The following is a 26,924-nucleotide window of genomic DNA, read 5'->3' on the forward strand; positions in this document are numbered from 1 at the left end:
TGTTCAGTCTTCTTTACTAAAGCCTAGAACCACCCCTGGCTGTTGCTTGATTCATAGTCATCTGCTCTGAAAGGAAACATGAACTTCCTTGGAATGTATTCCCATTTTTCCCTATGGCATTATGACAAATGACTATCTTAGCCAGGTTGAAGAACTGCTGATTCTACTAAGGAACAAAGAAGCCAATGACAAAAACAAAAACAAAACCCTAGAGAAAACCTAACATGTATCAGCTAGAGCCAGGAGAGCATGTATAGGAATGAAATCTGAGGGTGTTGGATCAAAGGGATCAAAATATAAAGTTGGATATGGGAGATTTTATCAAGATGGGACATCTCCCATATATAAGGTCTGACGATTAAGTTTACGAACTTGCTGCAATGATGTTGATAACTTTTTTGATATCAGAGGGATTATTCATTATGAATTTGTACCAACTCATTATGAATTTGTACCAACTCATAATTATTCATTATGAATTTGTACCAACTGGACAAACAGTTAACCAAGATTACTATTTGGAAGTGCTGAAATTGTGCATGAAAAAGACGACCTGAACTTTTTGCCACCAATTCATAGCTCTTGCATCATGACAATGCACAAGCTCACACGGCACTGTCTGTGAGGGAGTTTTTAGCTAGTAAACAAATAACTGTATTAGAACACTCTCCCTACTCACCTGATCTGGCCCCCCATGACTTCTTTCTTTACCTGAAGATAAAGGAAATATTGAAAGGAAGACATTTGGATGGCATTCAGGTCATCAGTAGTAATACAATTAGGGCTCTGATGGCCCTTCTGGAAAGAGTTCCAAAATTGCTTTGGAAGGTGGACTAGATGCCGGTGTCAGTGCATAGCTTCCCCATGGGCAGTACTTTGAAGGTGACCGTAGTGATATTCAGCAATGAGCTATATAGCACTTTTTCTAGGATGAGTTCTCACACTTAATCATCAGACCTTGTATGTTTTATCACTCTGATAAAATCCAGAGAGTAGATGGTACTTGGAAGTTTGGAAAAGCGATGGCTCATTCTAAGTGAAGTAGAAAATCCAGAATACAAGACAACGGAGGAAAGGATTAAAATGTATAGAAAATCTCTCATGCTAGAGTGGATGTATTATGTAACATCAAAAAATCCACTATGAGACTACTTTCAGTAGAGGAACTCAGAAGGCATTGTACTTATCAAAGCACTGAGGAATTTTCTGGTGAAAGGGACACCAGCATAGTTAAGAAGTTCAGTGATGATGGTTTATTGCAAGGCAGGGCAAATAACAGATGTTATTACAGAACTGGGCTACCTAATCATAAGAGGAAAGGATCTTGAAGTTATCAAAGCCCCATAGCAGCATTTAAGCTTCAGTATCCAGGTGGGTGCAAATATCATAGAGTACTCAGGCCACCATGGGAACTTGGGGGAACTGACTCAAAGAAACGAGTGGAGAAGTAAATAAAACATACTGCTCAGTGCAAGGTAAACCAGTAGACAAGAAAAATATTGATTAATTTATGAAATAGAAAGAAATCAAATCTGGATCATCAGGTAGATGATAAAAACTGAATCAGTAAGAAGTCATTATATCCTACTCAGCTTGAAAACAGGAACCAGATTTCAGACCTGCCTAAAGGAGAAACAACATCCCCAGGAGGAAGGACACTGCAAAACTACAGTGTTTCCAGGGAAGATTTTCCCAGGTTTCCCAAAAAATACCTACGGCATTCGATTCAGGTAACCATACACTGGGAAAAAGAAGTCACACAGGTATACTGAGATCTGTTTAACATAAGGCTTAACTTGACATTAACAGTTGAACACTGGAAGCATCATAGCTACCTTTTAAAATGAGAGCACATAAGAACCAGTATCGTAAATGGAATTGTGGCCCAGGAACAATTAATATAATAAATCTTTTGTGTCTGCAGTGCCACTCCTTGGGTGATTTTTCTAATCTCCAGTTAGATTATCACACTACACCTTCTTGGTAGTTTTAAGAGACACTTTTCTATCAGTCTCCCACATTTCTCCATGTCTTGATAGCAGACACACAGGCTGCTTTTGTTCTAGCTATCTTTTCAAAGATAATTATATAAAATATAACCTTGGCTGAATGAGATGCTTTGAAGCAAAGGACAGGTTTGCTTATTGTCCAGTATAACAAAGGAAATGTCTCCATCTAGGGCAAAGCAGAGCCATGTATTCTCCCCATTATAAACAACCTGTGTCCTCCAAACTTGATGTTCCTCAGCTGTAAAGCAAATTCATAGTGTGTGTTACATCCAACTGGACTCTACATCTTGGAGAACAAGGGAAACCCATGCCAACATAACACTCATTCTTCTTTCTCTACTCTGTATAATCAAGTTATGCCCTCCAATTCTGTGTCTTCTGTTGCAGGCTAACTGTCAGCTTACAAGTATGGTGAAAGCTCAGACACTTCACAGTTCTTAACAGGCAATTGAAAAAACTTCACATCCATTTACCTGCCTGTGAGATAATAGCTATAATAGTGGGGAAGGCCAAAAGGAATCCTCTGAATATGGCCCACACTGCCAGCCAAAAGAAAAACCAAATTCTTATCACATCTGGAAGGAAATGGTAGAGATTTGTGCCATCCTTAAAGGCAAAGTTGCAGAGTGATGATCCCAATTATACCCCTATTTAACTCACAAATATGGCCTCTTAAAAAACAGATGGATCAGAGGAAAGAGAACGTGCTAACACAAACTCATCTAAGTATGAGCCTTGACAGCTGGTAACATGCCAGATGTATTTTCTGCTAGAGCAGGTAAACATAACCTCAAATACATATGTTGTCATTGATTTAGCAATATTAATTCTTCATTCTTGAACACCTGAACATTCTTCAGAATAGCACATTGACTCACCATGTTGATGACATTGTCAGAGACCAGTCAGTCACTTGGTGGTAAGTTTACCACACTAGACCCCTTATATCCTAGAAGGGTTAAAATCCATCTTGCATGACATTAATATTTTTAACTTTGCCTTTCCTGCTAACCAGGCTTACCAGCACCATTCTCAAGTGCTCATACAGTATCTCATCCATTCTCAGTGGATACCTTGTATCATTGCCTCTAACCAAAGGACAGTTTTACAACTGAGATGTGGCAATGGGCACATGAGGATGATATCAATTATTTCTATCAACACTGCAATCCTGATCTGAAGCTGCTGACCTGATGAAATGGCATTGAAATGGCCAATTAAAGAGTCAGTAGAGGTACAGTCTTTAAGAGGATGAGTACCATGCTCTAGCATATGGTATACAACATAAATCACCAAATATTAGATGTTGCTTTTCTCCCATAGGTGGAACACTTGGTTTGGAAACCCAAGGTGAGTTGGTTGGTGTGCTTCTGTTTTTTCATTCTTCTAGTGACTCATATTTGATACTTCTCATCTCTAAAACTTAGGCTCCAGATATAATAATTTCTGAGGGGCGAGTACCTTTGTTAGGAAACAAAATAAAAATCCTGTTGAAATCTAAGCTATGACAGCCATATAGTCCTGCCAAGGTCCTTGTGCTCAGAGACCTGCAAGTGGACAAATTAACATGCTGGCAAGAGGATCGGCCCTAATCATTACTGAGCGGTAAGGGTATTGCTACAAAATAGAGACAAGAAAAAAATACCTTTGGCATGCAGTTAATTCACGATGACTTCACTTGATACATCCTCTATTCAGGGTTAATGGTAAATGGATGAGTGCATCAGCCACAGACTGAAGAGATTATTACTGAGGGGAAAAAAAGTCAGGTTCACCTACAAGGTCAGCCATCTAGACCAGCAGAGGTATTAGCAAAAGGAGGGAGAAACTGAGTATCAATTAAGCCATGAGACCAACTGCAGTTGGGAGAAAGGGGATCAAAAGTCATCCCACTGACCTACATATGATACATTTTCTCTGGTATTAAGACAAAATGGAATCCTGAAGAATCTGAGCCAGATATGGAGTGATTTAACTATTTAGACTCAAGTGTATCAAAATGGCACAAAGTAAGGACTGTAATGGGTACTGTGGCACAACCTGCTCAGGATGAAACACTCATCCTCATAGCTGCTTAGAATACTGGCTGCTGGCAAAACATAGCTAAGTCTTCCTCCTGGAATTGTCCTTGTTTGAAAGTCAGCCTGAATTGAAATAATAGTTTTTGCTGGGGTGCAAAGGCCCAGATCTATTGTCTCAATTTTGAACAGCTAAGCCCTTGGGGTAAGTTGAGACCTTTGCATCACAGTTTAACTTCAGCCTCTGTTCAGTCCTGTTTCTCTCATTTACTTACATTTTTTTCCCAGTACATACCCATAAATCTCCTGAGAATGCAAATATTTAATTCGCAATCTTTTTTCCAGGGACCTCAATCTAAAATACCTACAATTTAACATCTGCTACAGAATTATACACAAATACTGATGTAGACAGCAAGCATGCCTAAAGGCAAGCCATGTACTTTATGAAATATTGAGTTGGGGTATATCTCTTTATTCCTGAATGAAAGGAAAAAGAAAAAAAGAATAGCAAAACAAAATTCATAAAATAACACAGGCATACCTAATTTTATTGTGCTTTGCTTTACTGCTCTTTGTCATATTGCATTTATTTACAAATTGAAGGTTTGTGGCAACCATATGTCCAGCAAGTCTATTGGTGCCATTATCCAACTGAATTTGTTCACTTTGTGTCTCTGTGTTACATTTTGATAATTCTCACAATATTTCAAAATTTTTCATGATTATTATATTTGCTATGTTGATCTGTGATCAGTAATCTTTGATGTTATTATTGTAATTGTTTGGGGTGCCACAAACCATACCCAAAGTAGTTGGCAAACTTAATTGGTAAATATTGTGTTCTGATTGCTCCATCAGCCGGCCATTGCCATACCTATCTCCCACACCTCAAGCCTCCCTATTGCCTGAGATGCAATAATTTTGAAATTAGGCCAATTAATAACCCCACAAAGGTCTCTAAGTATTCAAGTAAAAGAATCAAAAGTCTCTCACTTTAAATCAAAAGCTAGAATTTACTTAATGTTAATGATGAAGACATATTGAAAACTGAGATAGGCCAAAAGCAAGGACTCTTGTGCCAAAGAGTTAGCCAAGGAGTGAATGAAATGCAAAAGTTCTTGAAGGCATAGAAGGGAACACATGAGTGATAAGAAAGTGAAACATATTTATTGCTGAAATGGAAGTTTTAGTGGTCTGGATAGAAGATCAAACCAGCCACAACACTCTCTTAAGCCAAAGGCTGATCCAGAGCAAGGCCACAACTCTCTTCAACTTTGTGAAGGCTGAAGATGGTGAGGAAGGTGCAGAAGAAATGTCTGAAGCTGGCAGAATTTGGTTCAGTAGGTTTAATAAAAAAAGCTGTCTCCATAACTTAAAAGTACAAGGTGAAGCAGCAAGTGCTGATGTAAAAGTTAAGATAATTGATGAAGGTGGATACACTAAACAACTGATTTTCAATGTAGATGAAGCTGGATTATAGTGGAAGAAGATACCATCTAAGATTTTCATAACTAGAGAGGAGAAGTCAATACCTGGCTTCAAACCTTCAAGGGACAGGCTGACTCTCTTGTTAGGGACTAATGCAGCTGGTAACTTTAAATTGAAGCCAATGCTCCTTTACTATCCCCCAAATCCTAAGGCCCTTAAGAACTATTCTAAATTGACTCTGCTGCTGCTGTATAAATGGAACAACAAAGCCCATCTCTTTACAACATGGTTTACAAAATATTAAGCCCACTATTGAGATGTACTGCCAGAAAAAGATTCCTTTCAAAATATTACTGCTTATTGACAGTGCACTCGATCACCCAAGAGCTCTGATGGAGATTTACAAGGAGATTAATGTTGTTTTCATTCCTGCTAACATTTGCTCAACAGCCCAATTTCAACTTTAAAGTATTATTATTTAAGAAGTACATGTCATAAGGTTATAACTGCCATAGATAGTGATTCCTCTGATGGATCTGGGCAAAGTAAATTGAAAACCTTCTGGAAAGTATTTGCCATTCTGGATGCCATTAAGAACATGCAAGATTCATGAAAATAAGTCAAAATTTCACCATTAACAGGGGTTTGGAAGAGGTTGATTCCAACCCTCATTGGTGACTTTAAGGGGTTCAAGATTTCTGTGGAGGAAGTAAATGAAGAGGTGGTAGAAATGTCAACAGAACTAGAATTAGAAGCGAAGTCTGAAGATGTGATTGAATTTCTGCAATCTCATGATAAACTTTAATGGATAAAGAGTTGCAAATTATGGATAAGCAAATAAAGTAGTTTCTGGTTTCCTGAGATGGATTCCATTCCTGGTGAAAATGTCTTGAAGATCATTGAAATGATGTCAAAGGATTTAGGATATTACACAAACTTAATAAAGCAGCAGCAAGGTTTGAGAGGATTGATTCTGTATTTTAAAGAAATTCCACTGTGGGTAAAATGCTACCAAACAGGACCACATACTACAGAGAAATCACCATGAAAGGAAGAGTCAATCAAACCAGCAAACTTCATTGTTGTCTTATTATAAGAAATTGTGACAGCCACTCCAATCTTCAGCAACCATCACCCTGGTCAGTCAGTAACTATCAACATCGAGTCAAGAGTCTTCACCAGCAAAATAATTAGGACTCACTGAATGCTCAGATGATGGTTAGCATTTTTTAACAACATAGGAGTTTTAAATTAAGGTATGTACATTGCTTTTTTTAGTCATAATGCTATTGCACACTTATTAGACTACAGAATAATGTAAACATAACTTTTATATGCACTGGGAAACCAAAAAATTAATGTGACTGGCTTTATCACAATATTTGCTTTACTACAGTGGTCTAGAACTGAACCAACAATATCTCCAAGGTATTTCTGTCCTACATAAAGGTAGAAATAAAAAGGCATCAACATATTCAGAAAAAGATAATACTAGTGAAATGATTTACAATCAAAACTAGATCATATTTTCAAAAGTTGCTTAGCTTATTGTACGAAGTGCACATCAATTTTTTAATTTGAAAAGAAAATCGAATAAAGCATACAAAGACAAAATAAATATTTTTTCATCTTCTATTGCTTGCAAAAATATGACTTCTATAGAAAACAGCACCAAGCTGGTTAAATCTGGATAATCACATCTATTCTCAAAACTTCAATACATACATATCTTGATGAATACCAAATCAGTTTATCTTGTCCACACTTCCAACTGAGATTCAAACTTTCACACAACTCTCTACCTTTTATCTCCACCTGCATATCCAGTGGGCATCTCAAAATCAATATTTATAAAACTAAATTATTTCTTCAATCTTATTATTGGTTTCCTCCCTTCTCAAACTGCACTTCTTCTCTATTCATTTTTATATTAGTTGATACCAAAATATGCAACTCTTGCAAAAGTTTTAATGTTATTCTTAACTGTGGGCTCTTTCTCTTCTTTTATGTCCTGTTATTTTCCAGTTCCAGCCAATTTGCATTTATTATTGCCTGTCCTTCCTTCTCTCCCTCATACGATGGGTCATTAGAGCCTCTTATCTATACACTGAACTACTATAATAGCATACTTCATTGAATCCATACTTCTGGTTCTTTATTCACCATAAATCCTTTACATATATACCACCAGCATGAGTTTTCACCTAATGAAAACTGTTTCTAATGATCCTCTGTTGCCTTTACAATAAAAGATTTCTTAAGATGCTGTACAAGACCATTATCTAGAGCCTAATTACTGTTTCATCTTCATTTCTTAGTACCATCCTCATGTAGCATTATTTATTGTTAATGCTTTGATTCATACAACTACTTTTCCATCTGGATTCAAGAATGAACTCAGGCATCTTTTCTTCTGGGAAAGCTTTGATCTGCTAGATATGAAACCTGTAAACTTAACAAAACTCAGTGTTTACATATATTTTTTCTCCTTTATTCTTGTAACATTAAAGACAGTTCTTTCCCCAACAAACCCAAATACTTTGATGTGTTATATAGATTTCAATTATTCTGAAGATAACCTATTTAAATATGGATGAAAACTGCTACTTTACATTATTTCAAAGAGTTTTTGCAAACATAAAGGTGGCTTTCTAGAAGTCTCTAATATCTTTTAGTGTTAGCCAAGTTATTTTCTGATAATCAAAAATTCAAACTCATAGAATGTTCTCCTGAAAATTAATTCATTTATTATTTAAATTAAAGAAAAGAAAGTATAGGGGACTCAGGTGAAAAAAAAATGAAATCCTAACCTATGCCTGGTCAAAAGAGGATCTACTTTGTCCTGGGGTTACTTATTGTGATTTGGAAGTTGAAATAACCTAGTTGAATTGAAAATAATAATGCACGTCCGATAAATCATCTGATGTGGAATGGAATATTACATAAATCATAAACGTAAGAATATTTTTAGAAACTCCACTCAGAACATGTATGCAACAAAATTCATCTCATGCTTTGGAAATAATCTGATTTATTTTTTATTAAAACCGTGTGGCTGACTGCCATACCCATTTATGTTGGATTATTTTTCATTACACTTCAGTCTCCCTTTCTTCTCAGTAAATTTACAAGTAGCAGAATGTTAAATAAAAAGGTTTACTTTGAATCATATGGATTGAGTAAATATGACATCGTATTGTAGACAATAGAGCTGAAGGTAGAATTATGTAGAAAAAGTGTCAACATTCTTGGACCCTTTGCCTAATTTGAGAAGTATGGGGAAAAAGGAGACTCAGGAAGAGAGCTGTCAAGATTTATGGATGCTAAACTACCAAAGGAGAAAGAAAATACTTTCATGGGAAGAAACAGTTAGAAACATGATTGCTAGAACTTGGCAGACTCAAGGGACTGTGATTTGAGCCATCCCAGGAACTCTGAAGGCAGGAGTAACATAAGTACAATAAATACTTGGGTAGCATAGCAAAGGTAGGTCTCCACTATGTCTGGGGCATAAAAGCTTTTCCCTTTGAATGGGGGTCAGATTATTCAGGCAGTGTTTTATGATCAAATATGGAACTTACAGTAAGTATCCCTACCTGAGGGCAATTTATATCTAGCACAAAAGGACTATCATGTTTCCCAAAAAATTAAATTAGAGCATCAACTCTACTGCATCTTTGGGACCAAAAATTAATATAACACCTGGTCTTATTTTACTATAATATAAGACCTGTTCTAATACAATATAACATAATATAATATAATATAATGTAATGTAATGTAGTGCAGTGCAGTATAATATAATATAATATAATAATACAATATAATATAAAATATAATTATACCAGGTCTTATATTAATTTTTGCTCGAAAACATGCATTAAAACTGATGGTCTGGCTAGGTCTTATTTTTGTGGACACAGGGTACATGGAAAACACAATGTAACTTCTAATATGAATGTGTGTGGAGAGACAGAAAGCCAGAGAATGAAATGGAAGCTGCCCTCTAATGAAAGGCACCATTGGCATCTTGGGATGGTGATTTTACAAGATAAACTCTTACCTATAGCAAAACCATGCCCAAAGAGAAAGGAGCTAGTTTGTAACTTCACAGAAGAATTTAGGCCAGATTTGACCTTCCTTCCTTCCTTCTTAAACTTTAAAAACTCCAGGTGACGGAGGGAAAAATATTTAGTATTAAATGAACTTCACAAATTTACTTCCTGTGATTAGAATTTTAATTATTGTATTCACACTGTTTGAAATTTTAAAAGATCTTAGGAATATACATATCTTAAAAGGAGTGTGCTGTCAAAAATTAACAACAAAGAAAAAATCCTCAAGGCAGCCAGGGAAAAGAAGATGGTAATTTACAAAGGAAAGCACCTTAGATTATCATCAGATTTTTCAGCAGAAACTTTACAAACCAGGAAGGAGTGGAATCAAATATTCAAACTATTGAAAGAGAGAAACTATGAGCCAAGAATAATGTATCTAGCAAAGATATCCTTTAGAAATGAAGGAGGAAAAAAGACCTTTCCAGACAAACAGAAGCTCAGGAAATTTTCTAGCATACGACCTGCACTACAAGAATTACTGAAGGAGGCTATTTGACCACCACAAATAGTGATGATTTGTGGCAATCAAAACATAAAATGGGGAGAGAAAAGGCCTCATCTGGAATATGGGAATGGAGAAAGTAAGCATGCTGAAGAAAATGGAGTAGTCTAAATATCAAACTTTCTTTTGCATAAACTTAATAGTAACCACTCAAAAAAAAAAAAAAAAGAAAAGAAAAAATCCAGAACTGAAATACATAACGTAATAAAACAAAATACAGAGGATAAAATCCTAGAACACCACCACACTGAGATAATAGACAGCAACAAAAAGTCAAAGAAACAATGGAGACACAGTCTTACCAGAAAACCAAAGATAGAATGGTAGGAAATCCTCACATATCCAATAATCACCCTAAATGTAAATGGACTATACTCACCAATAAAAAGGCATAGAGTAGCAGATTGGATCAAAAAACTAAACTCAACCATAAGCTGCCTCCAACAGACACATCTCAGTAACAAGGACACCCATGGACTCAAAGTGAAAGGTTGAAAATTGATACACCAAGCAAATAATACCCAGAGAAAATCTGGTGTACTCATACTGATATCAGATGAAACAGACTTCAGGATAAAAAAGGTAACAAGAGACATAGATGGACATTTCATAATGATAAAGGGGACTATACAAAAAGAAGACATTACCAGTCATCAATATTTATGCCTCAAATAAGGGAGCACCAAAATATACCAAACAACTACTAACAGAACTGAAAGGAGAAATTGACCAAAACACAGTTATAGTAGGGAACATAAATACATTATTGACAGCTATGGATAGATCATCCAAACAGAAACAAAGAAAGAAATATCAGCCCTAAATGACACATTAGATGAAATGGACATAATTGACATTTATAGAGCACTTTATCCTGGAACAGCAGGCTACACATTGTTTTCTAGTGTACATGGAACATTCTCAAAGATAGACCACGTATTGGGACATAAAACTACCCACAGCAAATTTAAGAAGATTGAAATCATATCAAGCATATTCTTTGATCATAAGGCTTTGAAATTGGATATCAACTGCAAAAAGAAAGCAGAAAAAAACACAAATATGCAGAGATTAAACAACATACTTTTAAAGAACAACCAAGCCAAAGAAGAAATAAAGAACTAGAAAAATAAGAACAAATGAAATCCAAAGTCAGCAGAAGAAAGGAAATAATAAAAATCAGAGCAGAACTAAATGAAATAGAAAACAAAAAGATAATAGAAAAAATTAATGTGACAAAGAGCTGGTTCCTTGAAAAGATTAATAAAATTGGCCAACCTTTGGCTAGACTCACTATGATAAAAAGAGAAAAGACACTAATAAACAAAATCAGAAATGAAAGAGGGGAAGTTATCACGAATGCCACAGAAATGCAAAGAATCATCCAAGAATACTATGAAGGATTATATGCCACCAAATTCAATAACCTAGAAGAAATGGACAAGTTCTTAGAAACATACAGCCTTCCTAGGCTGAATCAAAGAATTGGAAAATCTAAATAGACCAGTCACCAGTAAGAAAATTGAATCAGTCACCAGAATCCTTTCCAGAAGCAAAAGTCTGGCCCAGATGGCTTCACTAGTGAATTCTGCCAAACCTTCAAAAAGGATCTAATACCTGTACTACTCAAACTCTTCCAAAAAATTTAAGAAGAAACAATACTCCCTAATTCATTTTATGAGGCCAACCTTACCATGATTCCAAAACCTGATAAGGATAACACACACAAAAAAAAAACAAAACAGAAAACTACAGACCAATATCTCTGATGAATACTGATGCAAAAATCCTAAACAAAATTCTAGCAAATCAAATGCAACAATGCGTTAAAAAGATTATTCATCGCCACCAAGTGGGTTTCATCCCAGGGTCACAAGGATTGTTCAACCTATGCAAATCCATCAATGTGATACATCACATAAACAAATAAAGGACAAAAATCATATGACTATATCAATTGATGCAGAAAAAGCATTTGACAAGACACAACATCCATTTATGATTAAAATACTTTATAAAATAGGTATAGAAGGAAAATACCTTAACATAATACAGGCCATATATGACAAACCATCAGTTAATATCACGATTAACAGTGAAAAACTGATGCCCTTTGCTCTACGTTCAGGAAAATGACAGGCTGTGCCCTATTACATCTGCCTTTCAACATAGACTTGGAAGTCCTCACCAGAGCAATCAGGCAAGAGAAAGAAATAAAAGGCACCCAAATTGGGAATTAAGAAGTTAAATTGTCACTCTTTGCAGATGGCATGATGCTACATATATAGAAAACTCTAATGACTCCACCAAAAAGCTATTAGAAAGAATAAACAAATATAGTAAAGTTGCCAGCTACAAAATCAATGTACAAAAGTCCATTGTGTTCCTATATACTAACAATGAAATCTCAAAAAAAAATTAAAAAACCACAAAAACAATTCCTTTTGCATTTGCAACAAAAACAATAAAATACCTAGGAATAAACTTAACCAAGGATGTGAAAAACCTATATGCTGAAAACTATAAGACATTTATGAAAGAAATTGAAGAAGACACAAAGAAATGGAAAGACATTCCATGCTCAAGGGTCAGAAAAATCATCATAGTTAAAATTACTGTATTACCCAAAGCAATATACAGATTTAATGCAAAACCCATCAAAATCCCAATGGCATTTTTTTTAAAGAAATAGAACAAAAAATCACCAGATTTGTATGGAACCACCAAGGACCCCGAATAGCCAAGCAATCCGAAGAAAAAAGAACAATGCTGAAGATACCACATTCCCCAACTTTAGCTTGTACTACGGAGCAACAATAATCAAAACAGCATCGTATTGGCAGAAAAACAGACACACAGACCAATGGAATAGAATTGAAAACCCATAAATAAACCCACACAAATATGTACAGATAATTTTTGACAAAGAAGCAACAAACATACAAAGGAGAAAAGATAGCATCTTCAATAAATGGTGCTGGGAGAATTGGAAAGCCAGGTGCAAAAGAATGAAACTGGACTGCTGTGGGCACCATGTACCAAAATTAATTCAAAATGCATCGAAGACCTAAGCATAAGACCTTAAACAATAAGCTGTATGGAAGAAAACATAGGTATTAAACTAAGGGACCTTGGGTTCACAGAGCATTTTATGAATTGACTCCTAAGGCAAGAGAAGTAAAAACTAAAATAAATGAATGGTATTATCTCAAACTTTAAATCTGCACAGCAAAAGAAACCATCGACAAAATAAAGAGGAAACCAACCGAATGGAAGAAAATTGTATTCAATAGTCTAAGAAAATAATAAATATTTGCTCCCAATATCCAGATGTTTTATAGTTTAAATTAATATTGTTTCGTAATATATACATAGATTAATTTCCTGATATGTTTCCCAACATATTTGCTATACTAAATATATTTTGTATACACTAAACATACATCAGTATTTTAGATTTGAAGGACAAGAGGCAAAAAACAGGACATTTTACTCATACTTGTATTGTAAGAGAGGACATATTTTTATGGAAAAAGGTAAAATGAAATACTACGGGTTTGAACAAATGTATAGTGACGTGTATCCATTATTATAACATCATACAGCGTATTTTCACTGCTCTGAAATTCCTCCAAATTCACCCTTCTTCTTTAACAGTGTGTTGGCTATTACGGGTCTATTGCTTTTCTATACAACCTTTAGAATCAATTTTTTAATATCCACAAATTAACTTGTTAGTATGTTAATTGGTATTGCATTGAATCTTAGAGCAAGTTGGGAGGAACTGACATTTTGATAATATTGAGTCTTCCCATCCACAAACGTGGTTTATGTTTCCATTTACTCAGTCCTTTGATTTCATTCATCAGTCTTGTAGTTTTCCTCACATAGATCTTGGACAAATTTTGTTGGATTTATACCCAAGCATTTCACATTTGGGGGTGTTAATGTATAATATTGTGTTTTTAAATTCAATTTCAGTTGTTCATGGTGTGTATATAAGAAAAGTGGTTAACTGCTTTATGTTACCTTGTGGCCTATAAACTTGATATAATCAGTCATTAGTTCTAGAAGCTTTTTTTCTTTTTTTACATAGACAATTATGCCATCTCTGAAAAAAGAGTTTTATTTCTTCCATCTCAATTGTACACCTTTTCTTTCCTTTCTTGCAAGGACTTCTATATGATGTTGAAAAGGAGTGACGAGAAGGGCCACTCTTGCTTTGTGCCCAATCTTAGTGAGAAAGCTTCTAGTTTTTCACTTTTAAGTATGATATGAGCTGTATGCTTTTTGCAGATACTTTTGACCAAGCTGAAAACATACACTTCTACTCATATTTTCCTGAGATTTCTTATCATAAATGGATTATACATTTTGTCAGATGTTTTTTCTGCATCTATTGATATGATCACGATTTTTTTTTTCTGTTTTAGCCTATTGAAATGATGGACTATCTTAATTAATTAATTAACTTCTGAGTTTTCAACCATCCTTTTATACCTCAAATAATTATACTTGGTGTTGTATAATTCTTCTTATACTTCTTTGATTTGAGTTTTCTAATATTTTGTTGAGAATATCTGTATCTATTTTCAGGAGAGATCTTGATCAGTAGTTTTCTTGTAATGTCTTTGGTTTAGTATTAGAATAATAGTGGCCCATAGAATGTTAGGAAATACTTTCTCTGCTTCTATCCTCTGAAAGAAATTGCAGACAATTAATATAGTTATTTTGTTCTAAACAATTAGAACAAAATGTATAATTAACTAGTGAAACCATCTGGGTCTGGTACTTTCTGTTTTCAAATTATTGATTGAATTTCTTCAATAGTTATAAACCTATACAAATTGTGTATTTTTTTTCTTGTGTGAGTTTTGGCAGATTGTGTCTTTCAAGGAATTGGTCTCTAGGTTATGAATATTTGGGGCACAGAATTGTTTATAGTTTTCCTCTATTATCCTTTTTTAATTTCCATGGCATATGTAGTGATGTCCTTCTTTCATTCTGGATATTAGAAATTTGTGTACTCTCTTTTTTTCTTAGATTGCCCGGCTAGTGAATTATCAATTTTATTGATATTCTCAAAGAACCATCTTTTGGTTTCATTTATTTTCTCTATTTTCCGTGTTCAATTTCATTGATTTCTGCTACAATTCTCATTATGTATTTTCTTTTTCTTCTTCTAGCACCATGTCCTAACCAACTGAACTAACCGGCCACCCCTCATTTTTCATCTTCGTCTCTTTCTACTCTTTGTACACTTGTTCCATACTGCCACATGACCTCCTTGATATTTCTAGAGCACACAAAGTGCTCTCCTGCATTTGGGCTTTTGCTCTGGATCCTCCTCTTGTTGGAAGTTTGTCCCCATTTATACATATGACTAATATTTTTTCCTCCTTCAGTGAGTCTCTTCATTTGAGTCTCTGTTTAAATACATCTTTTTAATGATTTCTATCTTAGCCACCCTTTTAAAACAGTAGCCTGCCAATTCTGCCTCCTATCAGCCCCGGTCTTATTTACCAAACTCCATTTAAATTCTTTTTTTTTCTATTGACCATATCACCTCCTAACATACTCAAAAACTAATTAATTCAATATGTCTATGTTTTAAATTTATCTTCATGAAGGAAGAAAGGGTCATTATTGGTTTTGTCTGTTGATTTTCCAGGTATTTAGAACAATGTCTTGCACATGGCAATTACTCAATATTTGCTGAATGAAAAAAATTAATATTTTATTCTATTTCACACAGGCTTCTTCTCATAGCATCAAAACTGTTCTCAATAAGGCCATAGATTGAGACAAATTATTAACATTGTGAAACCATTTTTTGAAATATTTTAATCCATTGGTTTCATAAACTCCTATGCTCCTGGGGCTTTGATTCTATTATTTTTTCTAACAATCTTTGAGCATATACCTCCCATGAACATGCATTTTATTTCTACATTATAGATTTGTATAAATATATCTATGTGTATTTGTACATATTTTTCCCCTATCTTAAAAGAATCTTCTGTCCCTTGACTAACTCACTAGACTCCTCTATTGTTATTGCTTCTTTGTTTCATGCTTTAGTCATGATATCAGACATTGGTCACTAATTCAATAATTATTCTCCATCCTGAACAATGTATTTCCCCATCTCCACAAAGTGTTGTCCTGAAGGTGGCTTTTAGCTGAGCCTTCAATAAGTTATTGCACTATTATACCGTCTGGCTATTTCCGAATGATAATGCATTTAATAACATGAGGGCATCAAGTGGTTATTTTCTTCTTTAAAGGCTTTCAATTCAGTTAGCAAAAGTCAGACCATCCCTCAATATTTATACTTAGTCTTTCATCTATGTTGATGAAGTACCACAGCCATTGTGAAAGGCAACACTTCACCTTCCACCTGTACCCATCTAATCAACCACTATGAAAGTATGCATAATTATATTACTGCATGCCAGGAATCATCACTTCTGCCAAAAATTATTATTGTTGTCTGACTGGTGAGTAATTTAGCTCCACGACCACATCCTAGAGTCTGCTAATTAAAGGTATTGATGATACTTATTATCTTAGCATAGGTTTTCCTCCAGAACAGCCCCTACAGTAAAGATTTAGGCATGAGTAGTCTATTTGTAAATGTTATTCTAGAGCAGAACAGAAACAGAGTACAGGATGGAGAAAAAGGAAAAGGGAAATATTTATCAGCTCCTATCTCCTATTGGCCAAGAGTTACCCTGATGTTGCTCACTGTGCCTTAAGTTCCCTTCATTTCTTTCTTTTTTTTTTTAAGTACCCTTCACATTTGAGTTCTGCGTAGTGAGTGGCAGGTGTGTGTGTGTACCTGAGAAGGTAGGAAGACAAGCAAGTTGTGTCTGCAAGACAACCAGACAGGTTGCACAGACACAAAGCTGCTGTTTAAAGCCTGTGCATAATTAGACACTGCAGCAGTGGCTGCAATAAAATAAGACCTAGAAGTTATGATGTTGGATACAAAAGAGAACCAATGTACTGCCTATTACAATCTGTATTAAATAATTAGGTGTTTTATGTTTTGGTCTTCAGCTTGACATATTTCTGTGCTGCTTTAGGTTGGCCTTGTTTACTGCCATTGTATACTAATGCCTAGAACAGAATATGTTATAAAAATATTTTGCTCAGTAATATTTTTGAAAATCAAACAAGAGGCCACAATATTACTTATATTCAAAATTCTGTACTAAGACTCTTTCAAGAATTATTTTCCATATTGTAACAAAAAATGCATTTTCACTTCAACATTTTTAGATTAACTTCTAATAATGCTAATAAACCATTTGCTGAATGATTGAAAATATGAAATTCTAAAAAAAAAACACCATATATTTTATAAGGTAAAGGTGTAGAATAATTAAGTTAAATGTAAAGTATTTTAAATTGAAGAAATACAAATACTTTATGAATATGTATTTATAGATCTGATGTTTTTATATTCAGAACCTAATATTGTCTCTGTGGGTTCTGATAGTTTGTAATGACTAATAATGTATGTAGCCTTCCTTGATTTTTCCAAAATTTCTCTAAAGAAGTAAATTATGTTTTCTTGAGGTTATTGAATGTATTTCAGGTCTCAGAGGCATCTTAAGAAATTTATTTTAGGGGGCAATATTATTCATGTATTTATTAGGAATCAGGATGTCTGATTTAACCATATGGCTTTACATGTAGGATATTATCATTATTTGTACTCTTTGTAAAACTTTCTCTTACATGGGATTTTGTTATGTCAACACAGTATATGACTTATGTACTTCCACATAATATAAAAAGCTTTATTCTACCAGTTTTTTTAATCCCCCAAATGAACATTGTGTATTCTGCTATTTATTCACAAAATGAGCATTCTGCATTCTACTGTGCAAAGTTATCAATATTTAATCAAAATTGACAGGACACTTAAAGACCAGGTGAAGCAAGACTTATTACAGTGAAACCAAAGGTCTTCCTTACATGACATACACATCATAAAAACCAGTGACCTATACAACTGTAATGTGCTTGGGTCACTCAAACAAATGGGGATAAAGTTATGGATTTCATGGGTAGAAATATTGCTTTAACTCAGGGAGTTTGAACCAGAAAAGAAGTTAATTGCATTTGAAAGAGTTTGAGAATTATTTTCTCCTATGACCTTGTGGATTTGCACAATCAGGCATTATTTCTACAAAGATCAGTATCACAAAGTACCCTCAAAGAGTGCATTGAGTAGTAAGTTTCAAATTATATAAAAGTAAGGCAGTCAATTTTTCATCAGTTTAACATTCATTTAAGAAAAGCTTCTGGAAAACCTTGTCTCCTTTGTAAGTACAAATTTTCAGAACAAAAGCACTGTGTGAGTAAGAGGGATAGGTTAATAGATGTGTGATGTGAACCAAAGGAAACTAAGGTTGATATGCTGAGCACTAGTTTCCAATAGGAAAAATGAACCTATGTCGTGCAGGGTCTCCTGCGCGGTCTCTGCTCCCACTCTCCACAGAAGAATGCAGGCTGTGGCTAGGCCAAAAAGGAAAACCCACAGAGCCATAGGTAGGGAAGTCATACCACTATTGTCTCACTGTAGGCTGGGTTTACGCGACATGCGACCTGCTGTCCGCTTTGCTGCCAACCGACGGATGCTCCTCCACTCGCCTCAGCTTCCCTCCGTAGCCACGGCAGTTATATCAGTGGCCAATGGCTCAATGATTACAGCTGACGGCCAACTAGCCACAGCTGATGACCACCCAATCACAGTTGATGGCCATTTACTACCTGAGCCAGCACCTTTCCATGTTGAGGCTGGGAGCCTGGAAACTGCACTCCGGGCTCTGTCCCCACAACGTACTAAACATATTTCAAGTAATTAGGCAACTGAAAAAGCAAGAACCAGATGCTTCTGTTGTATTTTTATTTATGATTTCCTTCAGTCAATCACTCACCTTTTTTCACTCATTTGTTCCTTAATTTTAAAAAAGAGGACAGGGTCGTTTGAAGACAGACAAGGTTCCTGACCTCTTGAAGCTTTGTCATATTCTCATAGGCTTACCTTTCTTGGATTGTATTTGCATAGTTTTGCTTTTATATTTGCTTCTCGCCCTATTGTTTCAGTAATATCTAGACTCCCCAGTAGATGTATTGGTCTTTGATTGACTCCTCTATTTCTAGATCAGTTTGCCTTCGTAGTGCTAACTCCATGCACAGAGATCTGCCAGTTGTTGCCCTCTCCAACTAGCAGGGGCTTTCTGGCATTAAGTATTGAATACTGACTATGTACCAAGCAGCAGTTTATAGCCATTCTAGCTATAAGTCGATGATGCTAATGTCCGAAACCAAAATTTATTGGTCACACCATTAAATTATTTTCTAAATTGAAAAGCTGGTTGGTTTAATAAAAATATCATGGTTAAGGTAATAACAAAAATAATTATTTTGCTTTTTTATTTGTAGAAAATATCAATGTTTCTCTCAAGTTATTTCTTCTGCATTTGAAAGAATAACTCCCTTTTTATCCCTAGCTTTATGAGGAACGACTGACAAAAAAATTGCACATTGTGGGGACAGAGCCCCAGAGAGCAGTTTCCAGGCAATCGGCCTCACATGGAGGGGTGCTGGCTCAGGTAGTAAATGGCCATCAGCTGTGGCTATTTGGCCATCAGCTGTAACCAGTGATCCATTGGCCACTAATATAACTGCCGTGGCTACGCTCGCAAAAAATGGGGGCTAGAAAGAAGATGGTGGCTGAGCCTGCAAGCGGTGCAGTGAGGGTTGCGAACAGTGTGGCTCCTGTTTCCTGTGTCTCCAACCCAGCTGCCAACAAGACTATAGTAATATGACTTCCCTACCTATGGCTCCATGGGTGTTCCCTTTTGGCCTCACCATGTCCTGTGTTCTTATGTGGGGAATGGGAGCAGATACCCCGCAGGCCACCCTGCATGACACACATATTTAAATTGTATAACATAATGTTTTGATATAAGTACACGTTGCGAAATGATTACCACAATTAGGCTAATTAATATATCCATCTGTCACGCGGGGAGTCACGCAGGGTCTCTGGTCCCGCTCCCCACATAAGATTGCAGGACATGGTGAGGCCCAAAAGGAACACTCACAGAGCCATAGGTTGGGGAGTCATATGACTATGGTCTCACTGGCGGCTGGGTTGGAGACACAGAAGTTAGGAGCCACACTATCTGCAACCCTCCATCTACTTGTCTCTGTGAAACAATCTCACTTGCTAGCAATCTGCTTCTCTGCAATCTGCAATCCACACTCCACTGCTTGCTAGCTCAGCCACCATCTTCTTGCTAGCCCCCATTTTCTGCTAGAGTAGCCACAGCAGTTATATTAGTGGCCAATAGCTCACTGGTTATAGCTGACGGCCAACTAGCCACAGCTGATGGCCATCTGATTACAGTTAATGGCCATTTATTACCCGAGCCAGCACCTTTCCACGTTGAGGCTGGGAGCCTGGAAACTGCACTCCTGGCTTTGTCCCCACACCATCATTATACATAGTTGTGTGTGTGTGTGTCTGTAGTGAAATACTTGAGATCTACTCTCATAATAAATTTCACATAAGCAGTACTTTATCATTAGTAATAATGACCATGCTGTCATTAAATATCCAGAACATATTCATCTTATAAATGAACGTTTGTGCCTTTTGACAAGCACTTCCCATTTTACCCAGCCCCAGCCCCTGGAAAGCACCATTCTACTCTCTGTTTGACTATTTGAGATGCCCCATATAAATGAGATCATGTGGCATTTAACATTCTGTGTCAGGCTCATTTCACTTAGCAAAATGTCCTCCAGGTATATACATGTTGTTGTAAATGGAAGGATTTCCTCCTTTTAATAATACATATCATTCGAGTTGTCAAAAAAAGAATAATATTTGGATGGTAAATGCAGCTAGACTTCTTTAGACCACATTCTGGTTTTCCTATCGTTCATCTTAACCTTGGACCTCTAATCAGTTAACACAGTAATGAGCGGTTCTCAAGGAACCCTGCTTTCTCTTTAATGCACTTATCTGCTTGACCCTATCATCTGTTCCATCTGGAGGAGATGAGATCAGACTAGACATTAAATCAAAATATTATTAGGCCTTAGGTGATAACATAAGGGTAAAAATGAGAGAGGATACTATCCAAATAGGCCTAACCTGATTCATGCGGCAGAAGAATGTGATGTCCTTAAACATGTCTGTCCCTAAGCAAATATACATAAGTCTCATTTTCTAGATTCAATGCTCTGTTTTTTTAACCCATCTATCTCCTGGATGACTTACTGTGGGGACAGAGCCCCAGAGAGCAGTTTCCAGGCTCTCGGCCTCATGTGGAAAGGTGCTGGCTCGGGTAGTAGATAGCCTTCAGCTGTGGCCAGTTGGCCGTCAGCTGTAACCATTGAGCCATTTGCCACTAACATAACTGCCGCGACTACGTGGGGGAGTCGAGGAGAGTCGTCGACTGGTTGGCAGAAAAGCAGACAGCAGGTCGCACATTGTGTAAATCCAGCCTCCAGTGAGACTATAGTGGTATGACATCCCTACCTATGGCTCCGTGGGTGTTCCTTTTTGGCCTAGCTACATCCTGCGTTCTTATGTGGGGAGCGGGAGCTGAGACCCCGCATGACACTTATAAACTTCGCTGGGAAAAGCATACACTGCTCAAAATGACTATGTTTTAATGTAATAAGATGAACTCAACATTCATCTTAGCTAGAGAAATCTCTTTGCTATACTAGAAGGTTTGTTTAAAGATTGGGATCAGGTATTTTAGTAGCAATGTAGAGTATTGAAACAACTTTCTAATGGTAAATGAGAGTATAATGGTCCATGTGCTAGATGTGGAACAATAAACTTTGTGATAGTGGTACAAAAACCATTTTTAAAGTATTGTCATGAATTTAGGATGGTGGGTTTCTGTGTGATCATATTTACCACAAGATGTTATAATTCTCACCTCAATTTTCTTTCTACAGATTTAAACAAATACATATAAGATGATAATCTTCCTAGGAATCTGAAGTGTATAAGGAATGAAACTATTAAGTTGAATATAAAACCAATGATTTTGTGAGTCAAAAATGGTCAATTAGAGCAATTTCCTATGGTTGATTCATGAGCCAATGAAGGAAAAATGAATAACAGTATGAAAAATTTAAAAATAAACTGCAAAAAATGTGTGACAAGTTATAGTTGGCATCAGATAATTTGACTTATTTAATTTTCATTGTTATTGATGGAAAAAGAGCGTCTTCCCCAAGTATGCCATCACAAGTGTAGTTTCAGTTTGTTCACTGTTTACTACTGCATTCTGTCATTTATTCAATGGATACTTAATGAGCACCTGATGTTTTTGTACTACAAAATACTTAAAATACCATATTAGATAAGTAGTATTATGCTACAAATATAAAAATATAGGATTAATAAAGATAACTTGACCAACTTCACACAGTAGTGAGTGGTAAAGTTGAGACAAAGTGTTTGGTAAAGTCAAACACATGTGCTTTTCTACGTATTTTTGAGCCATAGTTCTAGTCTTATATTTAAAACATTTTTCTCTACATATAAAATTCATGTATACCTTTTCACATATGCTTTTAAAAGCATAAATTTAATTTAAAAAATAACTATATAAGCATTACCACAAACGAAAGTATTTTCTAAGTGACTATTTTTAGAATACATTACCAAATATACACTGTAATAACAAAATATTTTTATATTATTAAGTGAGAAAATCAGATTTTCCTGTCTTTGTTAAGGACTAGTCTATCAATATAATGCAATTCACCTGTTATTTCTATATGTGCATGTTACATGTATTTGGCTAAACAAAACTTACAAGTATCCACAGTTGCAGTTTTATTCTCATACCATTACAGAACAATAGTGTTTCTAACCTGCAAACAACTTTTCTTTGTGACTGATGTCACTACTATTTAGCCTCTTGAGGTTAGCATTTATTGATTTTACTTTTACTTTGATTGGATCTTACCTACCTCGGTGCTTCAGTAAATTGAAACCTTCTGCAGTTCATGGAAAAAAAGCTAAGAGCAAGGCTATGAGAAAATGTACACTGACCTCAATTTGTTTCCAACTATATTGGTAAAATCATTGTCACTGTGTTGCAGAAGTGACCTTAACTGGATTTGTGTAAATTTATCCGCAGTATTGTCAAAAGCCTGATGGAAGATTGTCCTTAAGTGTAAGAATTAAAATTGCTTTAAAATTAAAAAAAATATATATCTGAGACTGTTTTATAGAAATATTGCAACATTTTTCACATGAATTCACTTCCATACATCCATTAAATCAATTCAACAATTTTTGTGACTATTATGTAAAGGGCAATGTACTTGTTGGGGGGTTAAAAACAGAATATAATGTGGCATTACAAGTACAGATGTACCCAAGCTAAATGAAAATTATAACATATTACAACAAATTATAAACATTTTCATTTTGGGAGCACCGATTAAAGGTCAACCACGTTAATTATGGTATAAACTGGGGCTCTTTTGTGAGTAAAATGGGGATAATTAAACTGTACTGGAACAATAAGGGTGAACAAGCTGGACATGGAACCTAGGATAATGGGCATTCTAGCCCGACAGAGGTAGAAGACTTTATAAGGAACATCTGAAAGTAAGCTTGAACTGGGAGCTACTCAAAGAGAAAGGGGGAAAAAAGAAAGGTCATTTAGGCCAATGTCACTCCGAATGAGAAGTGTTGGGTAAGAAGACAAATTGGGAAACCTGATGAATACAGCACAATATATAATGGCAGGTACAATTTGGGAGAATTTGAGGCCAGACTGTGAAATCAATATTCTATTCTGTAGTTGGATTTTTATGCTGCCCAAAGATAACTCAGAGCACAGTTAAGATGCCAAACACTGCCCATCAGAATCAGCTGGTAAACAATTTAGATGCCTAGGTGGCACACCATACTAAGTTAAAATGATCAGGGGTAGACTCCAGACATGACTGCTTTAAATATCCCAGGTGATTCTAATTTGCATCCATGTTAAGGAACCATTGTCAAAAAGCATAAGCCATTTCAGGGCACCCAGCAATTTCTGAATAAAATCTTCAGACCAATGATATGGGCAGTTTTTATATTCCTCCAATATGTCAAACAAGAATTTAAACACATTTGCAGGGCTTGTTTATTCTGACTGCAATACTCTTAAAATAGTTTGTATGAGACTCTCATCGACTTCATTCAAAACTCTGTTCAATGTCTCCAGAAATACATAACTTCACCACCTCATTTGAAACAGGAACTCTCATTGTTTTTTATCAAATAACTCAAATATATTTGTCTTATTATTTATAGCTACCTGATATTTTACCATATATTCATTTGTTTAGCTATTTATTTTCTGCCACACACTTAATTAGAATGTTCTCATTGGCAGCTGATATACAACAGACAGGTTTACTTTCCTCTCTTTAGCACCTAAACTGTGTCTGGCACATAATAGGTACTCAAAAAATATTTGCTTGATGAATGAATTATTATGAAAGTAAGGAAAGATAAAGTGTAATTAGCATGTTCACATTTAATAAAGAGAAAAGAACTCTCCATCAATGTTAATGTTGTATTTTTCTGTTTTATATTTGAAATTGATGTGAGGAAATAAATTTTGTTTTCTTCTTCTCAAGGGATTATGATAAGAATAATAGAACTTTGAAGTTACAGGGATAATCTAGACATATTTGTGGTACATTTGCTAAATCTGACAAATTTGTGGTACATTGTGCCGTTTTTTATCAAAAATTAACTAAATCGAAAGCTGTATGGCCACAAATGATGACCCTCCCCCCACAAAAGCTGGCATTCTGAATCAATGTGATTATTTGCTAACATTTTTAATGGCAATTACAATTATTTTTATCTAAGACTTCCAGATATTGAGAATTCAACATAGTTTCTGTGGTGATAACATGAAAATTAAAATACTCAGCAGTGAAAACATCCAGTTTTTATCATTTAACATTTTTTTCCAGTTATGAATTGGATGCTCTGAGATCAATTGATTAATTCAACCCAGTTTGCCCAGGATTTTCCCGTTTACCTCCTTAAGCCCCATGTCAGCAAAACTTCTCAGTTCTGAGAAAACTGGAATGATCAATCACTTTAATATTCAGCACATAATGGATGGAAACAAGAAAGTTTTCAGACAGCATCAATGCCTTGCCTCTATAATTTGGAGAGTTTTAACTTCATGAGCCCTCTTTCTCTTCCAACCCTCTAAATCAAGAAATAATCCAATTCATTGGTGCATCAACAAGTTTTATATCAGTAATATGATCTAAATGCAAATATTTTAATTTGAGTTGTAAAAGTATTCTATTTAATATCATGGAATGCTATCAGAAAAAGAGAAACAAAGGTAACATAATTATATAAATACTTATATTTACAGGTGAAGAAATTAGAAATTTTCTGTCAGGCTAAGAGTTAAAAGGGGGCCTCTGAACAGAGGAGGTTTAGACTCCAGCCAATCACAAGCAGGATAGTTACCCTTTTCCCATTACTTCAGTAGATCAGTTAAGAACAACAACGACCACAATAGTTTTGAATATGTATTAAGTTGCTTTGGTAATTGAAGTTAATTTTCACCTTGTATTTTGCCATTGCTATTTTTTTAATGTTTTAATGTGATGTGAAGAAAAATGAGAATAAATTACTTGAAATATAAATTATTTTAAAATATACATATAATTATATGTATATATGCATGCACAAATATACATAGACACATATGTAGGGGTATGAATATATTATATCCTTACCTCCACCCCTTCCAAATCTCGCATGATATTATTATATACCAAATATGAGCACTGGTTTTTCTGAAACAATTAAATCACTTTCCCTAGAGATGAACTTCTGCCAAGATTCATGATGGATCTACTCCAACATCAATAAATACTTTAGTAATAAACAACTCAGGCCCATATGTCTTTATAATCATTTTCAAAACAAGGCGAAGTACACACAGATTTCTTTCCTGCTCCCTCAAGAAAACAGGCATCTTTCTTCTCCTCCCCTCAGAACTTTTCCATCTTCCATTTTCATTACTGAGATCCAGGCTTCACAGCCTTCACTAGGTATACAAAATTCCACTGAATATTTGTCAGCACTTTAAATTAACTTTTATGGTAGAGTTTTGGAAGAAAGATAAAATTTGAGAAGAAATGGATACCTTTTTTTGCTGTGGAAAAAGTAGAATTATGGATAAAACAATAATTTAATTTTAATTAATTGCTTTAAAATAGAAATCTCATGGATCTATAAGCCATAATTATAAAATATATTAGTTGAAAATATATTTATTGGTGTTCTTAGTAGTTGTGAATCTTTATAATATAGTTTCTCATCCAGTCCAATATGTATAGAACTTGAAAACCATCACTCTCATTCACATAAGAAAAAAGAAGAAAGCAAAACACACTAAAAATCAGAAATTCTTCTTCGAAACATCATAAAATTGAGGTCACAGGGCAAACTTTTGTCATAAAAACAAAAAAGAGATACAGAAAATATTACTCAGCCATAAAAAAGATGAAATATTGCCATTTATAACAACATGGATGGATCTTGAGATTATCATGCTAAGTAAAATGTCAGACAAAAAAAGTCGGGAACTTTATGACTTCACTCATATGTGGGATATAAAACTGAAAGCAGTACACAACAAGACAAACAAACAAACAAAAACCCATAGACACAGCAGTTTAGTGGTTACCAGAGGATAAGGGGGAGGAGTGCAGGTGGTAAAAGAGGGTAAATGGGGTCAAATATAGGGTA

The sequence above is a fragment of the Rhinolophus hipposideros genome (genome assembly GCF_964194185.1).
Source record: "Rhinolophus hipposideros genome assembly, chromosome: 4".
Taxonomy (NCBI): domain Eukaryota; kingdom Metazoa; phylum Chordata; class Mammalia; order Chiroptera; family Rhinolophidae; genus Rhinolophus; species Rhinolophus hipposideros.